This window comes from Pipistrellus kuhlii, unplaced genomic scaffold, assembly GCF_014108245.1.
Source record: "Pipistrellus kuhlii isolate mPipKuh1 unplaced genomic scaffold, mPipKuh1.p scaffold_m20_p_3, whole genome shotgun sequence".
NCBI lineage: Eukaryota > Metazoa > Chordata > Mammalia > Chiroptera > Vespertilionidae > Pipistrellus > Pipistrellus kuhlii.
The window spans coordinates 106714485-106733800 of NW_023425529.1; the positions used below are offsets into that span (position 1 = coordinate 106714485).

At 44.7% G+C, this 19316-nt stretch overlaps 1 pseudogene; it reads right to left on the bottom strand.

Annotated features, from left to right (window-relative positions):
* Positions 1–5490: 5490 nt before the first annotated feature.
* LOC118729616 lies at positions 5491–11106 on the bottom strand (annotated as a pseudogene).
* Positions 11107–19316: the final 8210 nt, after the last annotated feature.

The window sequence follows — 19316 nt, forward strand, 5'->3', positions numbered from 1 at the left end:
ATTTGCAGCAGGATGGATAAAACGGAAGAGCATTATGCTGAGTGAAATAAGCCAATCAGAGAAAGATAAATATCACATGATCTTACTCATATGTGGGATATAATGATTAACATATACTAATAAACAAAAATGGATCCAGAGACAAGGTGGCACTGAGCAGACTGTTCAACCTTGGGGAGAAGGCAGGGAAGGGGGCTGGTTAGAGATCAACCAAAGGACTTGTATGCATGCATATTAGCATGACCAATGGACACAGACACTGGGGTGGTAGGGGCTTGCCCTCGGGGGTCTTAGTGGCCATGGAGGGGGATTAATCAGGAAAAAAGGAGACATGTAATACTTTAAACACTAATAAAAAGGAACTATTAAGGAACAATCAGGAAGTCATAGTGATTAATTGCATGTAGTGGTGTGGAAGAAAAGATCAAGAGTAGCTCCAAAGATTTGAACTACAATAATCTAAAGAAAAATATATAGTATTGCCATCAACAACAGGGGTGCCACACTGAGCTTCACAGTTAGAAGAAGACACATTGACTGGATTTTGCACCATAGTGTGCACCAAAGATAGAGTGCTCTCAAATTCTTCATCCCTTCCTCTTTCCTTGCTTGTTTTCTATACAGTGTCAGATTATACCTGTGTCACCAGGGAATATTTCTGGTTTGATCATTCAACTAAATCAATATTTACTGGGAATCCACTGTGTGCCAACCATTGTCAGAGGCATTGCACCCATACTGGTACACTGGACTATTGCTTTGCTTCATCTCTTTGCATGTTTAGGTAACAAATACAGATTTAGTGGATCTTAAAAACTCTGGAATCAATTCTTCTTCCTGTGTTATATTTGGTAAGTAACTGCCAATTAGTCAGTCTGGACACATCTACAGCTCAAGACTTCACTTGTAGACCAAACTCCCATATTTTCTGTGATTGCTTCAGAGGAAGTTTCTGAACAAAGAATTAGAAAATTTCTGTGTGCTATAAGGTTCTAGCATTCAAATAGAGACTCTCAAGCTTATCAGGCAAGAAAATGTCAAGGCCAATGAAAATGCCTGCTATAGTGTCATCTTTGTACAGATAATTTACTGCTATCTAGAGCAGAAATGAACATGGGCCTTTGGAGTTGCCAATAGTCTTGCTAATGGTCTCCCAAGAGGATTTTGGGACATAAGGCTCTGGCATTCCACTCTCTTTAATATTTTATGTAAGTCCTCTGTCAGATCATAAGCAAACAAGCTCCTCTTGGTTAGTAGTAGCATGTCTACTATGGGCAAATAAATTTAATATGAACTCTGAGAAGGAGATAATTTTAGGGCAAGGTTACAGGTGCATGCATAATTTGAAGAAAGGAAGTTGGTTGGATGAAGGAAAGTTTCAGGTTAGTTCATTAGAAGAGGACAGAATAGGTACAAGAAGGGAGGAAGAAACAAAAGGAGGTCAGAACGAAGAGCTGTGTCATTACATCAGTGTCTCTGGCATCTCCTAGTCGTGATGGACAGGAAGGGTGAGTTGTACTGTGTCCTGTGGTTATTGATCTCACTCAGAAGGTGACAACACCTAGAAGGTTCAAGAAACACTTCCCCTCCATAAGTTCTAACCCAAATTTGACTGTTAGAAGAAGCAACACAATCTTATGTAATGTAAAGCACTTTCTTCATTCTTTTAAATAACATTAACTCTGGTTGATTACCACTGAAGGCTCTGTATTAATAATTAGAATCCCTTAATCAAAATGATAAACTTTCTACAAACACAATGTCAAAAATCTTGAAAGAACTGTTGTTACCTGAAATTCCTTTCAAGTTAGCTTTGAGTGGATTAAAAAAAAAGTCAGTGACTTCCCCCCAAATTAAAATATTTTTTAGGTTGACAAGATTTTAGATCCTAAATCTAAAAAACAAAAACAAATCATCAACTTTTGTTTAAAACTCTCATTTGATATGCATTTATATGCACCATGTAACCTCCAAACCCCCAACTTGGATGTCAGGGTTCTCGAGGCTCATTTCTGGCTATATCCTTTATTGCTCCTTCCATAAACCCTACTCACTGAATAATCCAGTCACCCGGGACTCTCTCCCACCTCTGTGCACTTGCGTTTGCTGTTCTTTCCAGATGTCCTTCATCTTCCTTGACAGCCTTTGAAATGACGACACTCTCCTCTAAGCCCAATTCAATTGTTATCCCCAACTCTCCAGCTGTTTGGTGACCTTTGGTTACTAAAGCCTCTTTTACACTTTGATTTACTCTTTTGATGTATAGAACATTTTGCTTCCTCTTACTGTTATTTATGACATCATAAGCTACTTGAGAAGAGAGGCTATCCCTCTGAATTTTTCATTTTCTAGTGATAATTACTGAGTGTTTACCATGTGCGAGGCACTGAGAAAGGTATTTTATGTAGATTATTTAATTTCATGTTCACATAACTATGTTATTATTATCCTCACTTTACAAATGAGAAGACTGAGGCTTAAGAGTTAAAGAAACGTGCCCAAGATGACAATGAATACATGGTGGAGCTCATCTCAGTTCGAGGCTGTCTGAGTGCAGAGTCCCATCTACATTTTGCTACCTCGTATCCCATGTGGCATCTCACACACAGTAGATGCAGAAAAGTTGTTGACTGAGAACTAATAGAGTGTCTCATTTAATATGTTTATAATTTATAGGACATATTTTTTTATGTTTGCTGTGTGCAGTGTGTGCCTTCTTCAGTGTACTGCAGGGAAGGAATGCAAGTTAAACCTTTGGTTTCCTAGTAAGTCCTGAGAGCAGGGAGAATCAGCACACCAACTTTGCAGTATTTCTGAAAAGGCAAGGTATTTAAAATCTTACTGTTGAGGTATCTTTAGAAGGAGTGCTGACATTTTCCTTGAAAATAGAAATGTTTAAAATGGAATTTAGATGGTCTTTTCCTATAAAACATGCAGGACTTGTAAGACTATTTAATATCAAAAGTCTTCATTGCCAATATGATCAATATTTTGAATAAAAGTATCCGATTTTCTCATAAATGGATGTTTTGGATCATCATGCTTTCTCCAAGTCAACCTGACATTTCCAAGCATAACTTTGATCACCTCTCTTGAAATTTCTTAAATATTTAAAATACATCACTTGAAGACTCTTGATACTAAAACATAGTGGTTAAGAGCATGAACTCAGAAATCCAGTGCTGAGATTTGAGTCCTGGCTCAGCCTGTGATGAGCTGAGGGACTTGGGACATGTTAGTTTATCTTTTTTTGACCTCAGTTTCCTCACTTGTGAAACGAGCATAACAGTAGTTCTTCTTCTTAGCTTTGGGAAGATTAAGTGAAATGGTTGTAAAGTGCTTAGAACAATGCCCAGCATTGCTCATGCACTTTATTGTTACTATTGTGGTTTTATTGTTTCTAATGGTATCAAGAAATTGCTAAGGAATGTTTGAAATCAAGTATGGTGATTATGGTAGATAATAAAACTATAATATCATTTTTAGTGTCTAAACATAATAGTAAAAGTGAAATGCAATTATAAAAGATGAGTGGTTTTTTTTTTTTTTTTTTTTTTTTTTTTTTTTTTTTTTTTTTTTTTGCATGGCTCTGAAGGCTGTTCCAGAAGAAATATTACCAAAATATCTTGAGTTAAAAAACACAGAAACAGCCGAACCGATTGGCTCAGTGGTAGAGCGTCGGTCTGCGGACTGAAAGGTCCCGGGTTCAATTCCGGTCAAGGGCATGTACAGTGGTTGCAGGCACATCCCCGGTAGGGGGTGTGCAAGAGGCAGCTGGTCGATGTTTCTCTCTGATCGACGTTTCTAGCTCTCTATCTCTCTCTCCCTTCCTCTCTGTAAAAAAAATCAATAAAATATATTTAAAAAAACACACACAGAAACACCTTTTACCGCCCCCCCCCCCAAAAAAACAAAACAAAAAAACAAAACAGACAAGAATATCACAAGAAAACTGTAGACCATTATCCCTTATAAATAGATGCAAAAGTCCTCAACAAATACTAGCAAATTTAATCCAGTATCATATAAATCATACCATGACCAAGTGGGATTTTATCCCAGGAATAGAAAGTGGGTTCAACATGTGAAAAATGGCACATTAACAGAGGAAAAGACAAGGCCACATGATCATCTCAATAGATGCAGAAAAAGCATTTGACAGAATTCAATACCCTTATATAGACACACACAAAAACACCCACATTCAAAAAATTTGGATTAGAAGGCAACCTTTTCAACCTGGAAAAAGGCATCTACAAAAAATCTACAGCTAAGGTAATACTTAATGGTGATGAACTGAATGATTTTTTCCCAAAGAACAGGAAAAAGACAAGAATGTTTACCACTTCTATTATTATTTAACCTTGTACTGAAGGGGTATATGGGGATATTATGAAAGAAAAAGAAATAGAATGCACCTAGATTAGAAAGGAAGAATTAAATCTATCTCTATTTAAGATAACTTGGTCTTGTACAGAGGAAATCCTAAGGAATCCACACACAGAAAAAATAATTAGAGCAAATGAGTTAGTTCATCAAGGTGACAGAATATAAGATTAAGATACAAAATTAACTGTTTCTTTATACTAGTAATAACATTCTGAAATCCCATGTATAATAACATCAAAAAGAATAAAATTCTTAGAGATAAATTTAACAAAATAAATGCAAAACTTGTTCACTGGAAACTAAAAAAAAGTCATTGAAGAAAACTAAAGTACTGGTAAATGAAAGATCCGGGGTTCATAGACTGTGGCACTTAATTGTGTTAGAAAGAAATATTCCCCAAATTGACCTAAGATTTTACACAGTGATTAACAAAATTCCAGCTGCTTTTCTTTTTGGAAGAAACTAAGTTAATTCTAAAATTCATATGAAAATGTAGGGGACCCAGAATAGCCAAAACAATCTTGAAAAAGAACAAAGTTGAAGAACTCACACTTTTTAATTTCTAAGTACACTAAAAAAGTAGTAATCAAGACTGTGTGGTACTGGCAAAAGTATAAACATTTATGTCTATAGAATAGAACTTAAAGTCCAGATATAAAACTATATATTTATCATCGATTGATTATGACAAGTGTGCCAAGAAAATTCAGTGGGATTTATCAATAAACTAAAGGCCTATTGCATGAAGATTCATGCAAGAATAGGCCTTCCTTCCACTGCTTTGTTCCTGGCTGCCCAGGAGCCTGCAAGTCTTCTCTCCTGGCCAGAGCGCAGCTCCTGTAGCTCCTTGCTCCCTCCTGCTCCCCCCTCATAGCAGGTGTCCTGCCCCACCCTGTCAATCCGTGCCTGAATATGCAAATGAACCTGCCATATTTGTTGGGTTAATTTGCATACTCACTCCTGATTGACTAATGGGCATCACGGAGGTACAGCAATTTGCATATTTCTCTTTTATTAATGTAGATGGCACTGAGGCAATTGGATAGCCACATGCAAAGAATGAAGTTGAACCTTTACTTCATACCATATACAAAAATTAATTCAAAATGGATCAAAGACCTAAAAGAAGAGCTAAAATGCTTAGAAAACACAAATTAGATCTTTGAGACCTTGGTTAAGTAATGGTTTCTTACATATCACATTTAAAAAGCATAAGAAAAAATAGATTAATTAAACTTCATCAAAATAAAAAACTTTTGTGCTTCAAAAGAAACCGACAAGAGCCCTAGCTGGTTTGGCTCAGTGGTAGAGCATTAGCCAGCAGAGTGAAAGGTCCCAGGTTCGATTCTGGTCAAAGGCACATGCCTGCATTGCAGGCTCAGTAGGTGGTATGCAGGAGGCAGCCAATCAATAATTTGTCTCATCATTGATGTTTCTATTTCTCCCTCTCCCTTCCTCTATTAAATCAATAAAAATACATATTTTAAAAAATTAAAGAAGAAACCAACAAGGAAGTGAAAAGACAGCCTACAAAATGGGAGAAAATATTTACAAACTAGAGACCCAGTGCATGAAATTTGTGCACAGATGTGTGTGTCCCTGAGCCCAGCCTGCACCCTCTCCAATCTGGGACCCCTTGAAAGATGTCTGACTGCCTGTTTAGACCCAGTGGGATTGGGCCTAAATGGGCAGTTGGACATTCCTCTCATAATCCAGGACTGCTGGCTTCCAACTTCTTGCCTCTAACTGCTTCTGCCTGCCAGCCTGATCACCCTCTAATCACTCCCCTGCCAGCCTGATCAATGACTAACTGCTCCACTGCCAGCCCAATTGCCCCTAACTGCCCTCCAGTGCCAACCTGGGTTCCTCCAACGCCCTCCTCCCTGCAGGCCCAGTCACCTCTAACTGCCCTTCCCTGCTGGCAATCATGTGGTGGCCATCTTGTGTCCACATAGGGCAGCCATCTTTGACCACATGAGGCAGCCACATTGTGTGTTGGAGTGATGGTCAATTTGCATATTACCTCTTTATTATATAGGATTACATATCTGATAGGGAACTAGTATCCAGAATATATAAAGAACTATTACAATGCAACAATAAAAAGACAAATAACCAATTTAAAAATGGACAATGGATTAAAATAGTATTTTTCAAAATGTATCTATATAATAGAGGAATATGCAAATTAGCTGGGATGCCATAACATCATGACCAAACAGCAAGGACCTGAGGCTGCATGGTGCTTGGCTGGGGCGAGGAACCTCAGGCCGCACTTTCTGCCCAGCCCCAGGCCAGGGGGCCTCAGGCCGTGCCCTCCCACCACCCCAGTGCCAGCCCGGAGGAGCTCAGGTTGCACCCCTTGCCCAGTGGGGCTTAACGGAGACGTCAGGCCACATCCCCAACACTGGCGTTAGGCTGGAGACCTCACATTGCACCCTTGCCCTGACACCAGGCCAAGAGACCCCGGGCCGTATCCCCCCCCCCCCCACCGCCCCAGTTCTGGGCTGGGGACCTCGGGCTGCACCTCCTGCCTTGTGGGTCTTAATGGGAGACCTCAGGCCATGTCCCCCACCCTACACTGGGCTGGGAGACCTCAGGTGGCTCACTCCAGCACCGGGCTGGGGGACCTCAGGTTGTGTCCCTGCCCAGTGAGGCTTGACAAGGAACCTCAGGCCACACTCCCTGCCCCAGCGCTGGGCTGGGGGACCTGAGGCTGTGCCCCCGCCTAGAGGGGCTTGACAGGGATGGAGCTGGCTGGGGCTGGGTGTCCTGCATTTTCGAAGTACGTGCAGGTGGTGCTGGGGACTTGACTCTGGTTCCCACGATGTGCCCCAGACTCTGACAGGAGGGAGATTTTCATATATTATACATTTACTAATTTTCTTTCATCTCTGACACTTCTATTATAGAGAAGGGCAAATATCAATATTAAAATATTTTCTCTAATTAATTACCTCTTAATGTGCATGAATTTTATGCACCGGGCCACTATTAGGTATGTAAATGGCCACCAAGTACATGAAAGGATGCTTGACATCATGAAAGTCGCAATGAGATACAATTTCACATCAACTAGGATGGCTACAATAAAAACAGCTGGAAACTTTCTCTTCCTTCAGCTGTTGTTACACACAGTTATGAGATCAGATGGGCAGCTGTTGCCTTGCCTGCAGCCTGAGGAGGAAGCCAAAACACAGCGGAGAGGGTTGCTGCAGGGCAGAACAGGTGAATACATCCTAACTAAGTAATTAAAAAGAACTACACAGTTCCTGACGTAAGCTTTATAATATCCCTACTTTTAATTCATAATTTGGGAAGGTAGTCTTTGTCCTCTTCCATCCCCCTTCTCTTCACGGAGAACTCTCTTTTTATTTTTATTGCTCCAAAGCAATGTATTCTCATTGGCAAACGTAACCATAATCTTTTTAACAGTGCCAGTAACTTCACCATTGCTTTTATATGTGTTAGAGGAACTAGCGCATGAAAGCAGGGTAAGCAGGAAGCCAGGGTACTGTAGGAAGAGGAGGGAACAGAAAAGCAAGTAACAACTAGGCAGGAGGAACACAACAGAAGATACTGTTTTCTTTCTTTCTTTTTCTAAGTTGTTGAAGATGAGGCTGGTGATGTGCGTGTGGCCGCACAGCTCCTTGTAGAGGGTCCCGGAGGCCAAGTCCCACAGCTTCAGCCGCTGGTCCTCGCCCGCCGGAGCCAGGCGCTTACCGTTGGGGGAAAAGGCGAGAGGGAGCCCCCACCGAGCTCCCCTGCTGGGCGCTCCACAGCCGGCGGTCTTGTGGGTGGAGCCATGGCCAGGTGGTTGGAACTGGGGTGGAATCTGACACAGTCCACGTCCCCAGGTGGCCTGCCTAATCCTCGGCGGGTCCGTCCGATGGAAGGAACACGGCCACGCGGCGCGGAACTGGGGCCTGCTGGTGAAGTACAGCTGTAGGGGCTGATATCCAGGTCCCACAAGGGATAGGCGTGTCCCTGGTATAACACAGAGTTGGTGAAGGTCCCTAGTCCCAGTACCGGAGGGACCTGTCCTCGCGGCAGGAGAGCAGCCCTGAGCTGTGGGTGAGGAAGCGCGTGCTGTACACCGGCCACAGTGTCCCCGCAGGGTCTTCATCTCAGTGCCCGAGGCCGCCGCCGCCTCCTCCTCCTCCTCCTCCTCCTCCTTCTCTCCCACTCCTCCTCCTCTCCCTCTTCCTCTTCCCTTCCTCCTCCCCCTCCTCCTCCTCCTCCTCCTTCTCTCCCTCCTCCTCCTTCTCCCCCTCCTCCTCCTCTTCCTCTTCCTCTTCCCTTCCTCCTCCCCCTCCTCCTCCTCCTCCTTCTCTCCCTCCTCCTCCTCCTCCTTCTCTCCCTCCTCCTCCTCCTCCTTCTCCCCCCTCCTCCTTCTCCTCCTCCCCTCCTCCTCCTCCTCCTTCTCTCCCCCTCCTCCTCTCCCTCTCTCTTCCCTTCCTCCTCCCCTCCTCCTCCTCCTCCTTCTCTCCTTCCTCCTCCTCCTCCCCCTCCTCCTCCTCTCCCTCTTCCTCTTTCCCTTCCTCCTCCCCCTCCTCCTCCTCCTCCTTCTCTCCCCCTCCTCCTCTCCCTCTTCTCTTCCCTTCCTCCTCCCCCTCCTCCTCCTCCTCCTTCTCTCCTTCCTCCTCCTCCTCCCCCTCCTCCTCCTCTCCCTCTTCCTCTTCCCTTCCTCCTCCCCCCTCCTCCTCCTTCTCTCCCTTCTCCTCCTCCCCCTCCTCCTCCTCCTCCTCTTCCTCTTTCTCCTCTTCCTCCTCCCCCTTCCTCCTCCTCCTCCTCTTCCTCTTTCTCCTCTTCCTCTTCCTCCTCCTCCTCCTCCTCCCACCCTCCTCCTCCTCCCCATCTCTCCTCCTTCTCTCCCTCCTCCTCCTCCCCCTCCCTCCTCCTTCTCTCCCTCCTCCTCCTCCTCCCCCTTCTCCTTCTCTCCCTCCTCCTCTTCCTACTCCTCCTCCCTCTTCCTCCTCCTCCTCCTCCCCCTTCCTCCTCCTCCTCCCCTCCTCTTCTCCTTCTCTCCCTCCTCCTCTTCCTACTCCTCCTCCCCCTTCCTCCTCCTCCTCCTCCTCTTCCTCCTCCTCCTTCTCCTCTTCCTCCTCCCCCTCCTCCTCCTCCTCCTTCTCTCCCTCCTCCTCCTCCCCCTTCCCCTCCTCTCCCTCCTCTTCCTTCTCTCCCTCCTCCTCTCCCTCCTCCTCCTCCCCCTTCCTTCCCCTCCTCCTCCTCCTCCCCCTTCCTCCTCCTCCCCCTCATCCTCTCCTTCTCTCCCTCCTCCTCTTCCTACTCCTCCTCCCCTTTCTCCTCCTCCTCCTCCTCCTCCTCTTCCTCCTCCTCCTTCTCCTCTTCCTCCCCCTCCTCCTCCTCCTCCTCCTCTCCCTCCTCCTCCTCTTCCCTCCCTCCTCCTTCTCTCCCTCCTCCTCCTTCTCTCCCTCCTCCTCTCCCTCCTCCTCCTCCCCCTTCCTTCCCCTCCTCCTCCTCCTCCCCCTTCCTCCTCCTCCCCCTCATCCTCTCCTTCTCTCCCTCCTCCTCTTCCTACTCCTCCTCCCCCTTTCTCCTCCTCCTCCTCCCCCTCCTCCTCCTCCTCCTCCTTCTCCTCTTCTTCCCCCTTCTCCCCCTCCTCCTCCTTCTCTCCCTCCTCCTCTCCCTCCTCCTCCTCCCCTCTCCCTCCTCCTCCTCCCCTTTCCTCCCCCTCCTCCTCCTCCTCTTCCCCTTTCTTCTCTTCCTCTTCCTCCTCCTCCTCCTCCTCCTCCTCTTCCTCCTCCTCCTCCGCCCCCTTCTCCTCCTCCTTCTCCTGTTTCTCTTCTACAATGTTGCAAGCCAGGCGGATGCGGGGCACGTCCACCTGATGGGGCTTGAATTTCAATTCTTGGATCACAGACTCAGGAGTTTGATACAGGAGCTGTCCGGGAGATCTCGGTGGTGCTCAGCAGCTGCTCCGCGCTGTAGAAGCAGATGGCGGTGAGGGACGCGGGCCCTCTTTGACACGCCCAATGCGCTCCTGCAGGACCTCCAGGGCGGCCTCGTTCTGCGGGATCGGCCTGGCAGGTCGCTGGGCTCTCGGCCGCTGCCCTGGCTCTGGAGGAGCTGCGCTGGCCAGAGCTGATGGCCTGTCCTCTTGGCGTGCTGCGTCCCGGTGGGTGCAGGGGGAGGCCCCTGCACAGGGCGATGTTGTCGCTCTGGAGGTAGCGAATCAGGTAGTGGGAGCTGTCTTCTTGGAGGTGGACCACGTACTTGCCGACAGGAAGGCGCGGAGCTTGAGGTTGGACAGGATGTCCTGGACGGTCTGCGTGGCCTGCAGCTGCTCCACGCCGTCCTCTGGCTGGCGGTCTGCGGGAGCATGCGGTGGAAGCGGCCGTGGAAGCTCTCCGCTGTGCGCTGGGGGCTGTTCTGGACCGGGTGGAGGTGGAGGTAGACGAAGAGAGGGTACAGGAGAGGCATCACTTTGTGGCTATGCTGGGAATCCGAATCGGTGAGGAAATTCCGCAGCCGCCTAAACTCACTCCATGCTGCTAAGGCTCTGCCTGGCACGGGGCTGCGGACACGGTGTTGGCACAGCCAGACTCCGATTGGACGGTGAGGTTGGCTGCCATCTCTTTGGGGTCTGGGACAGGCGCAGGCCTGGCTTCAGGGGACTGTCGGTGTTCTCCTAGTGCCGGCGTTTGAGGTAGTAGACACTGCCATCTGAATCTGCTCCATGAAAACCCGTTTCATGCCCTATGTGTTTCATTTCTGGATTACCAAACAGAGTCTAAAAGTTTGTTTAAAAATGGGGGCACTGAGTCTGATCTGGCTGCGACTCAATGGTGCAATAAAATATATTCATCAACTTCCCAATTGTGACCCATCTTTTCACGATGCATTTGCTCCACTTTGTTATTAGAAATCTTCCACTGCATTGACAACTTATTCATTATTCTTTGAGCATCCCAGGCGGCTCCGGCTCCCCCCATGCCTCCGCCAGGCACCCCTGCCTCGGGGATCAGGCTGCTGCTGCCTCTGTCATCCCTTGCTGGGAGAAGTGATAGCCAGCACACTGTTTGCTACAGGGCCCTCCCCCTCCTCCATAATAATAGGACGGCGGTGACTGGCCATTCCTGCTGTAACTTGTCTGGTAGAAATCCGTGTTTAAGCTACCAAAGCCTGACATTGCAAATGATCAAACGTAAAGGCGGCGCCCGATAACCCCTGAGCTCCCTCCACAAAGAACTTTTTAAAAATGTACTATAATATATACAACATAAAATTTACCATTGTAAGTGTATAATTAAGTGGCATTAAGTGCATTCACATTGTTGTCAAACCATCACCACTAGTCACTTGAGAACTTTTCATCATCTCAAACTCTACCATTTAACATGAAGAGGGTCTTTAAAAAAAAAAGATGGATAATGACAAGTGTTAACATTGGTATGGAAAAACTGGGACCTCATATTTGCTGGTGACTGTAAAATAGTGCAAATCCTTAGTGAATTGTCTGGTAGTTCTTCAAAATGGAAAATGTGGAGTTAGCCCTTCATCCTGTAATTCCATTCATAGGTATATACCCAAGAGAACTGAAAATATGCACTGAGTGTCCAGATTATTATGATCTCTGACCGCATAATAATCTGGCCACTCAGTCTATCCTATATACCGTATAAGATGACTTTTGAAATGAAAAAAAGTCAACCGAAAATCGGGGGCAAAAGACCAAAATTGCACAAAAATTACCTGCAGATCTTGACAGCAAAGTAAGTCTTTTCTTTGAACTGGGGGGTAGTCTTATACAGCGAATATAGGCCTAAACCCATGTTTTAACTGTAAAATTAGGGGGTAGTCTTATATGCTGGAAAATACGGGTAATAAAAGGCTAATATGCAAATTGTACCCTTGACCAGGAGTTCGACCAGCAGGCAGGCAGGCCGGCCAACCGCCCATGTTCCCTCTCCCTAACCAGGCTGGCTGGACTCCACCATGCACAAATTCATGCATGTGGCTCGCGAGCTGTGGTTTGCCGATCACCGGCCTAGCCTATTCCTGCCCACCCACACACAGGAAGAGCTTTCCTAGATGCGGAAATATACCTCCAGAATAAAAAGAGTGGAGGCTGATGGTGTTCCCAGACTCCCAAACGCTGTACGTTCATGATCACATTTAATCCTTTCAACAACCCTGGGAAGTAAGTGCTGTTATCATTCCCACTTATAGCTGAGGGAGCTGGTCTCAGACAAATGAGTGAACGTGCTCAGTGTCACTGGGATGTAAGAGGTAGCACTGGGAGCCCTCCGGGAGAGCCGTTTCCTCTCAAAATGAACCTGGGCACAAAGCGCCACAGACCACACAGCCTCAATTGTGCCTCATGGCCTGGCACTCCCTAGGCCCTTGTTGGTGACGGGGCAACTGGGACTGATGTGCGTGCTCCTCTCCCACCACTCTTGAAGGAAACCCAGTCACTGCTGGCTTTGCCCCCAGAAAGCGGTCTCTCATGCTGGACAGGGGTGAGGTGGTTCTGCCGGAATGCTGACGGGGAGGGAGACAGAGGGGAGCTGTGGGGGATGCTGGAGGTCAAGGTCCCTGCATTGGGCGCAGCATGAGAAGAAAGTGATAGAAGCAATGGTATTTTCCTGGGTCTTGCTGCAGACCAGCCTTTTAACTCATTTTGCGCCAGCGTGGAGAGGGCCTTCCTTTTTAGCACATTTGCTGACCCGAACTTTTTAAATGTAACACTGCATCTGATAGGTCCTGACTTTGTAAAGTTAATGTACATAAAATTCTCCAACTACAAAACCATCTTTGTGATACTGATGGTTTAATTGCCTGCATATTAAACGAGGGTTACGTTTAGGATGACATCCAGAGGGTTTGGTGGGTCTGAGAGAGTAATAGGTTACTAGTATCTCTGAGAAGGCAAGGTGTATATATTGTATATATATATATATACATATATATATATGTGTGTGTGTGTGTGTGTGTGTGTGTGTGTGGAACTGCTCAGTGGCTTAGAGTGGGGCGGAGGAATTGTGGGAAGAACATAGGATTTGGGGTCAGAGAATCTGAATGCTGGCTCCTCCACATGCCCGTTAGGGGTGCTGAGTCTTGCCAAATCAGTAACCGCTTGTCTCATTTGTCAGTGGGGATTATAAATGGAGGTCTAGTGATTGTATGTGTTTTCTACGAGAATCAAGTGGCAGAATAACTGTAAAAGAGAATCCACACACACCATCAGAGAGAATTCGCTCCCAGGGCAAGGCCACTTCAGCTCTGAGGCCTCTGTTTCTAGCAGCGTCCTTGTGCTCCTTATTAATTTGCCTGGAAAAGCAATGGAAACCCCCAGAAATCAGAGCATTGGGAAATCGTGCATTTCATGTGGTGAAAACAAAGATACTCTTTGGCGACATCACTGGCGTCTGTTCTGAGCCTCAGGCTGTGCCTGTCTGGCCTGCAGGTGGGAATCCTGGCTGCCCCTCCTTGGCTGGGCACACAGAGAAGACAGTGCTCAGGTGTCCTGCTGCAAACTTGGACAGGTTTTTCCGCTGACTAAACAGGAACAACGCCCCAGCACCCTGACACATGCTTTAGTGCTGCCACTTTGTCATGTTCTATTGATCTCTATTGACTTTGAAAAGGAAGACTGTGCTAGGGCAAGTGGGTTGTTGTGAGTAGCACCCATATGATTCCCTGAGCTATCTTGGGGCAAACCAAACTGCAGGGGTGTTCTATTAACTAGAACTCTATAAGCAGCACATTCCCGTTCATAATAACCATGACTCCAAAAGGTAATAAAGCAATTTGTGAGCAAGAGAAAAAAATGTGGGATTATGTTTCACAGCGTTTGATTATTAAGCATTCTGGACATTGGTGATTCTTGAATGAACTATATGGAAATCCTGCTAATTATCATATTTGGTTAACCAGGAATCATGATTGTCCTTGGAACAGAGAATGGACTACAGTCAGTCCCCTTGCTCTGCAGGATAGTAACCCTTGCATTTCTCACTTTTCTCTGAATCCTGATCTCTCAGACCTCTAAGCGACTGTTCGACCATTTGTCTGTTGGACCAGCTGCTATGACACACACTGACCACCAGGGGGCAAACGCTCCAACTGGCAGATTAGGTTGCTGCTGAGGTCCGGCCGATCAGAACTGGGTGAGACAGTCTGGACACAATCTGAAGCCCCCCTGTGGTCCCTCCCTGGCCCCCTGGCACCGGTGGGGTCCCTCTGCTTGGCCTGTGCTCTCGCAATCAGGGACCCTCTGGATGTCTGCAGGCCCGGCCGAGGGACCCCACCTGCACAAATCCATGCACCAGTCCTCTAGTTATTAATAAAGTGAATGTGCTTTTTTATATGAGTACTAGTAACAATCTGGTTCTTCTCAAATATAATAGTTAATAAGTTTAGTGACTTAATTTTTGAGAAAGAGACCACATGCTATCAATGACTAAATGTACATTTTGGGAAACGATAAAGAGATTCTGTTCAAAGTTTGTCCTTGTGATCAATTCAGAATTTCTATTAAGGTCTTAGACATTATATTAAGTTCAAAATAAATGATAGGCTATATATTGTTAAAGATTAATGAAAAGAAGACAGCATTGGAAATGAATGTAATTCTTAGAAATTATCTCTCATATACTTGTTAGTGTTAATATTTGAGAATGAATGATACTGTTTTTCATCTGACTGCTACTCATACTCCTGTAATCAGTGGGTAATTCACTTTAAAGCAGAGTTTCACTGCTGACATTCAAGCCTAGGATAGTTTATAGGTCTTAGGACAGTTATAGTTCTATAATTCTCACATAAAATCTCCCAAAATCTTCAATTTAGATATGAAGTGCATTATTGCATGCCTTCAATTTAGGATGATGGGGGAATATATGTATAACTTATTCTATAGCACCCAAAAAAGACACCTCATCCACCTATCCACTCATCCATCCATCCATCCATTATCCATCCATTCATTCACCCATCCATCCTCTCACAAATATCTCTTGCTGTCTCTTGGGTTCCAAGACACTGTAGATGTGGCAATGAATCAGCAGTGTGGACTTAGTTCTCATGGGACCCAGAGTCTTGTCCACAAAGTACAGACTTGTGATGTTGATGCTGATAGTTTTAAGGAGAAAGAGCTGACTATGAGGAGGGCTGCAGTAACTTTCAAGAGCCATCTTTCATAGCCACAAATTTACTAGAGCAGAAGTTGATTCACTGTTTACCAAGGCCGGGCCGGGAGATGCTTGTAAAAAGGATTTCCCAAATTGGAAAAGGTCCGCTGTGTGACTTCTGTGAACATTCCTTTCTAACTCTAAGAACATACTATTCTAAACTGCTTTTAAAAAACATTCTCAAGGAAAAAAAATGCTAAGAAAACTTAACATTTTTATAACCTAAGTAGGAACTATAATTATAAATATTTCCTACTTAGGTTAAACACTTCACCATTGAATGAGTTAGAGATGAACTGCAACTGATTCTTCTGTGTGTTCAGCTGAGACCCTATGTAAGTCACTGTGCTTTCTGCTTACTTAAACAGAGGTTAGCAAGCTTGTTCTACTTTGCTGGGATTTTGGTTACATTCCCAAGGGAGACTCCATTCTTGGAGATATTTATCCATAATTCTAATCATAAAAATAGTGAACATTATCATGTGCTTACTGTGTTCCAGTTACTCTGTTATATACTTTCCATTCACAATTGCAGTGCATCCTCACAACAATCCTATGACAAATATGTTATTATCCCCATTTTTCAGATTATGAAACTAAGGCTTTTAGAGCTCAAGATACTTGCTCAAGGTCCCACACTAGAGGTCCAATTGGGATTTGAACCTAGGCCCATCTTGACTCCAAGGATCATACTGTTCCCCATTGTCTTGTTGATATCTCTCAGAAGCCAAGGGGCTCTTAAAATCCTTCTTGGCTGTGGGATTCTAATGCATTTGGAGGCCAGCCCCAACTCTATTGGCTCATATTGTGTGTCCACTTTGCCCACATTCACCAGGGATGCTATGGTGAATCACTTGTAGATAGACTGCTATGAGACACACTGCCTTTTTAATTATGATTTTTAATTTTTCACAACCTCATTTTCAGGCAGACACAAATCACTTTCAAACCAAGAGGTCCACCAAATTAATCTAATGGACATAACATTGCATTAAGTTCAGTTGGGACATAATTAATACACAGACATCTCCTCTTTGTTGTGTGGGCTGCTTGGGTTGTATGGTAAGAGTGCCCATTGTCTCTGCCCTTGAGGAGTGAGCATCGGAAGATGGGAAGAGAGCACACAGAAGACAGAGAAAAGTCCAAGGCATTGGTAGAGTCAGCCAGAGCTCAACACAAGGAACCCAGCACACAGTGTCTCAGAATTGGACAAAACTGCCAAGTCCTTCAGGGGAAACCATGCAGGTGGTAAATCCTCCTACCCCCACTCCACACCTCCACACACGCTTCTACCCTGCATTGCCCAGGAAGGAGAAGATGGAGAGGCCACCTCTGGGCTTCCTGCTGTCATGGCAGCTGCAACTTGGCCCTCAAGTTCTTTACAGGTACCCAGTGCCTAGACCCACAGTAAACAGCTAGGCCTTTCTGCCTCCCAACAGCTTTCAGTATGGTGTAGTGGAGACAGCTTACTGTTTCTTAGTGTAGATCTTGGGCAGGTCACTGACCTGCCCAGAGCTTTAATTACCTCCTCTGCAAAATGGGCATTATACTACGTACCTCCTGCCATGAAGATTACATGATATAGCATCCTAAAGCATCTTGCATGATACCTGATAAGTAGGAATTGCTAAGAACATCAGGTTCTTTGGGTTATGCCCCACCCCCATCTCATCTTTGAAGGGACCACTGAGGTACTGCCATGTCACATGGGAGCGGGCTTTGAGAATCACCATGTAATTGGCCAGGAAGTGGATCTGTGCTCTTTTATCCCAAGTATCTTTTTCGTTGTCCTGCAAGAAAAAGATTGGAAACTAACAAGGAACAAAGGTCTTGAATTCAGAGGTTTTTAAAAAATCTAACTTGTAGAAAGCCAGTCATTCAATGTTAAACTGTTGTGAGCTCAGGTGCAGAGGACTGAGCTAATCCTTCTCAGTCATCACACTGGTCCATGGAATTGCCCTTTTATTTCTTCTCTTTCCTTTTAAGAAATGCTCTTGAAAATGTGTTATTTTCTGTACATGAATTTTATATTTACACACATGGTTCTATGTTATATATTTCATGTTCCGTAATGTTTTTTCAATAAGTACTGTGTTTTTAAGATCCATCCATGTGCTATGGATACATCTGACCCTTGCTTGCAACAGCTGGGTAATGGGAGAGTACTGCTCCATGGGTGCACCCACCACAATTATTTTTAATCCATTTCCCAGGGATGAACATCCAGGTTGTCTTCGACTCTTTGCCAGCGTAAACAGCCCTTGGACAACCTTGTGGACTGTGTGGGAAACATCCCTTTGAGAAAGAGAATTTCAGGGCCACAGGATGTGCATATGTTTGGCTACATTGCTCCAGACTAAGCTCTGGAAGAGCAGCACCCGTCTATACCTACCAGCACCCCCCTTTCCTGCCAACACTTGGTACTTCCCAGCTCTCTTACTTTTCCAGTGTAATAGGTGCAAAATTGTATTGCTTTGTGTTAATTTGCTTTTGGGTCATCACCAATGACTCTGAGTATCTTACTTAGGCTAGTCATTTTTCTCTTCTGAAAGAATCTATTCATAACTTTTACCCATTTGCCTTTTCCAGAGTATCATAAAATAAGAATCATAAAGTAGTCTTTTCAGACCGACTTCTTTCACTTAGTAATATACACTTAATATTCTTCCATGTATTTTTTTTTAGCTTGATAGATAATTTATTTTTATTGCTGAATATTTAATTGTATGGATATACCACAATTTATTTATTCATTCACCTATTGATGGGCTTCCAAGTTTTAGCAATTGTGAATAAAGTTGCTACAAACATTCCTGTCAGGTTTTTATGTAGACATAAGTTTTCAGCTCAATTGAGTAAATACTTAGGAATGTGATTGCTAGATCATAGAGTAAGAGTATGTTGAATTCTGTAAGAAAATGCCAAACTCTCTTCCAAAGTGGCTGTACCATTTTGGGTTCCCACCAGTAATGAATGAGAGTTTCTGTACTCCATATCCTGGCCAGAATTTGGCATTACCTGTGTGTCTGTGTATTTGCTTTTACTTGAATTTTAAGAGTTTTTTTTTTTTTTTTTTTTTTTTGAGGGCCACAACTATTTGGTCAAATATGTGTTTTTTTTTTGTTTTTTTTTTTTTAATATTTTCTTCCCAGTTTGTGGCTTATCAACTTTTAATCAATTTTTTCCCATATAAAATTTTCTAGAATGTAAAATGGTAAATGTTTGCAAGTGTCAAAAGGAAGAAGGTGAAGTGATCAGCACATGTGTTACATAGTCTTGAAGGTTCTAAGAGAGGGTGGTATCACTGAATTAAAGGCCGAGTTAGGCAGATGTTAGAGAGACTCATAGTGATTCTCCCCACACACCTCATCGTTTTGATTCTGATTGTGAAGAATTATATTTGTGGTTAAGACAAGTGGAACGTGAAGATATGGAGACAGAAGCTATATGCTGTGAACTAGAAGGAAGAGACTAAGTGATAAATCGAAGAGTAGAGAGGTTTGGAGACAATTCCAATGCTGATGCCATCTGCTTGGAGCCTGCCATAGGTTTGTGACAAGCTCTAAAGCTCACCTCAGCTGCTCTGCAGTCTAATTTGGTACCAGAACCTATGTGCACAGCAATTCTGCCTCAAAGCCGGCTCCAAATAAGACTTTAGGATTCAAATTACAGCGGGGAGGATAGGGAGATATGGAGGAGATAAGAGATCAACTGAAGGACTTGTATGCATGCATATAAGCAAAACCAATGGACGAGAAACTCGGGGGGGGG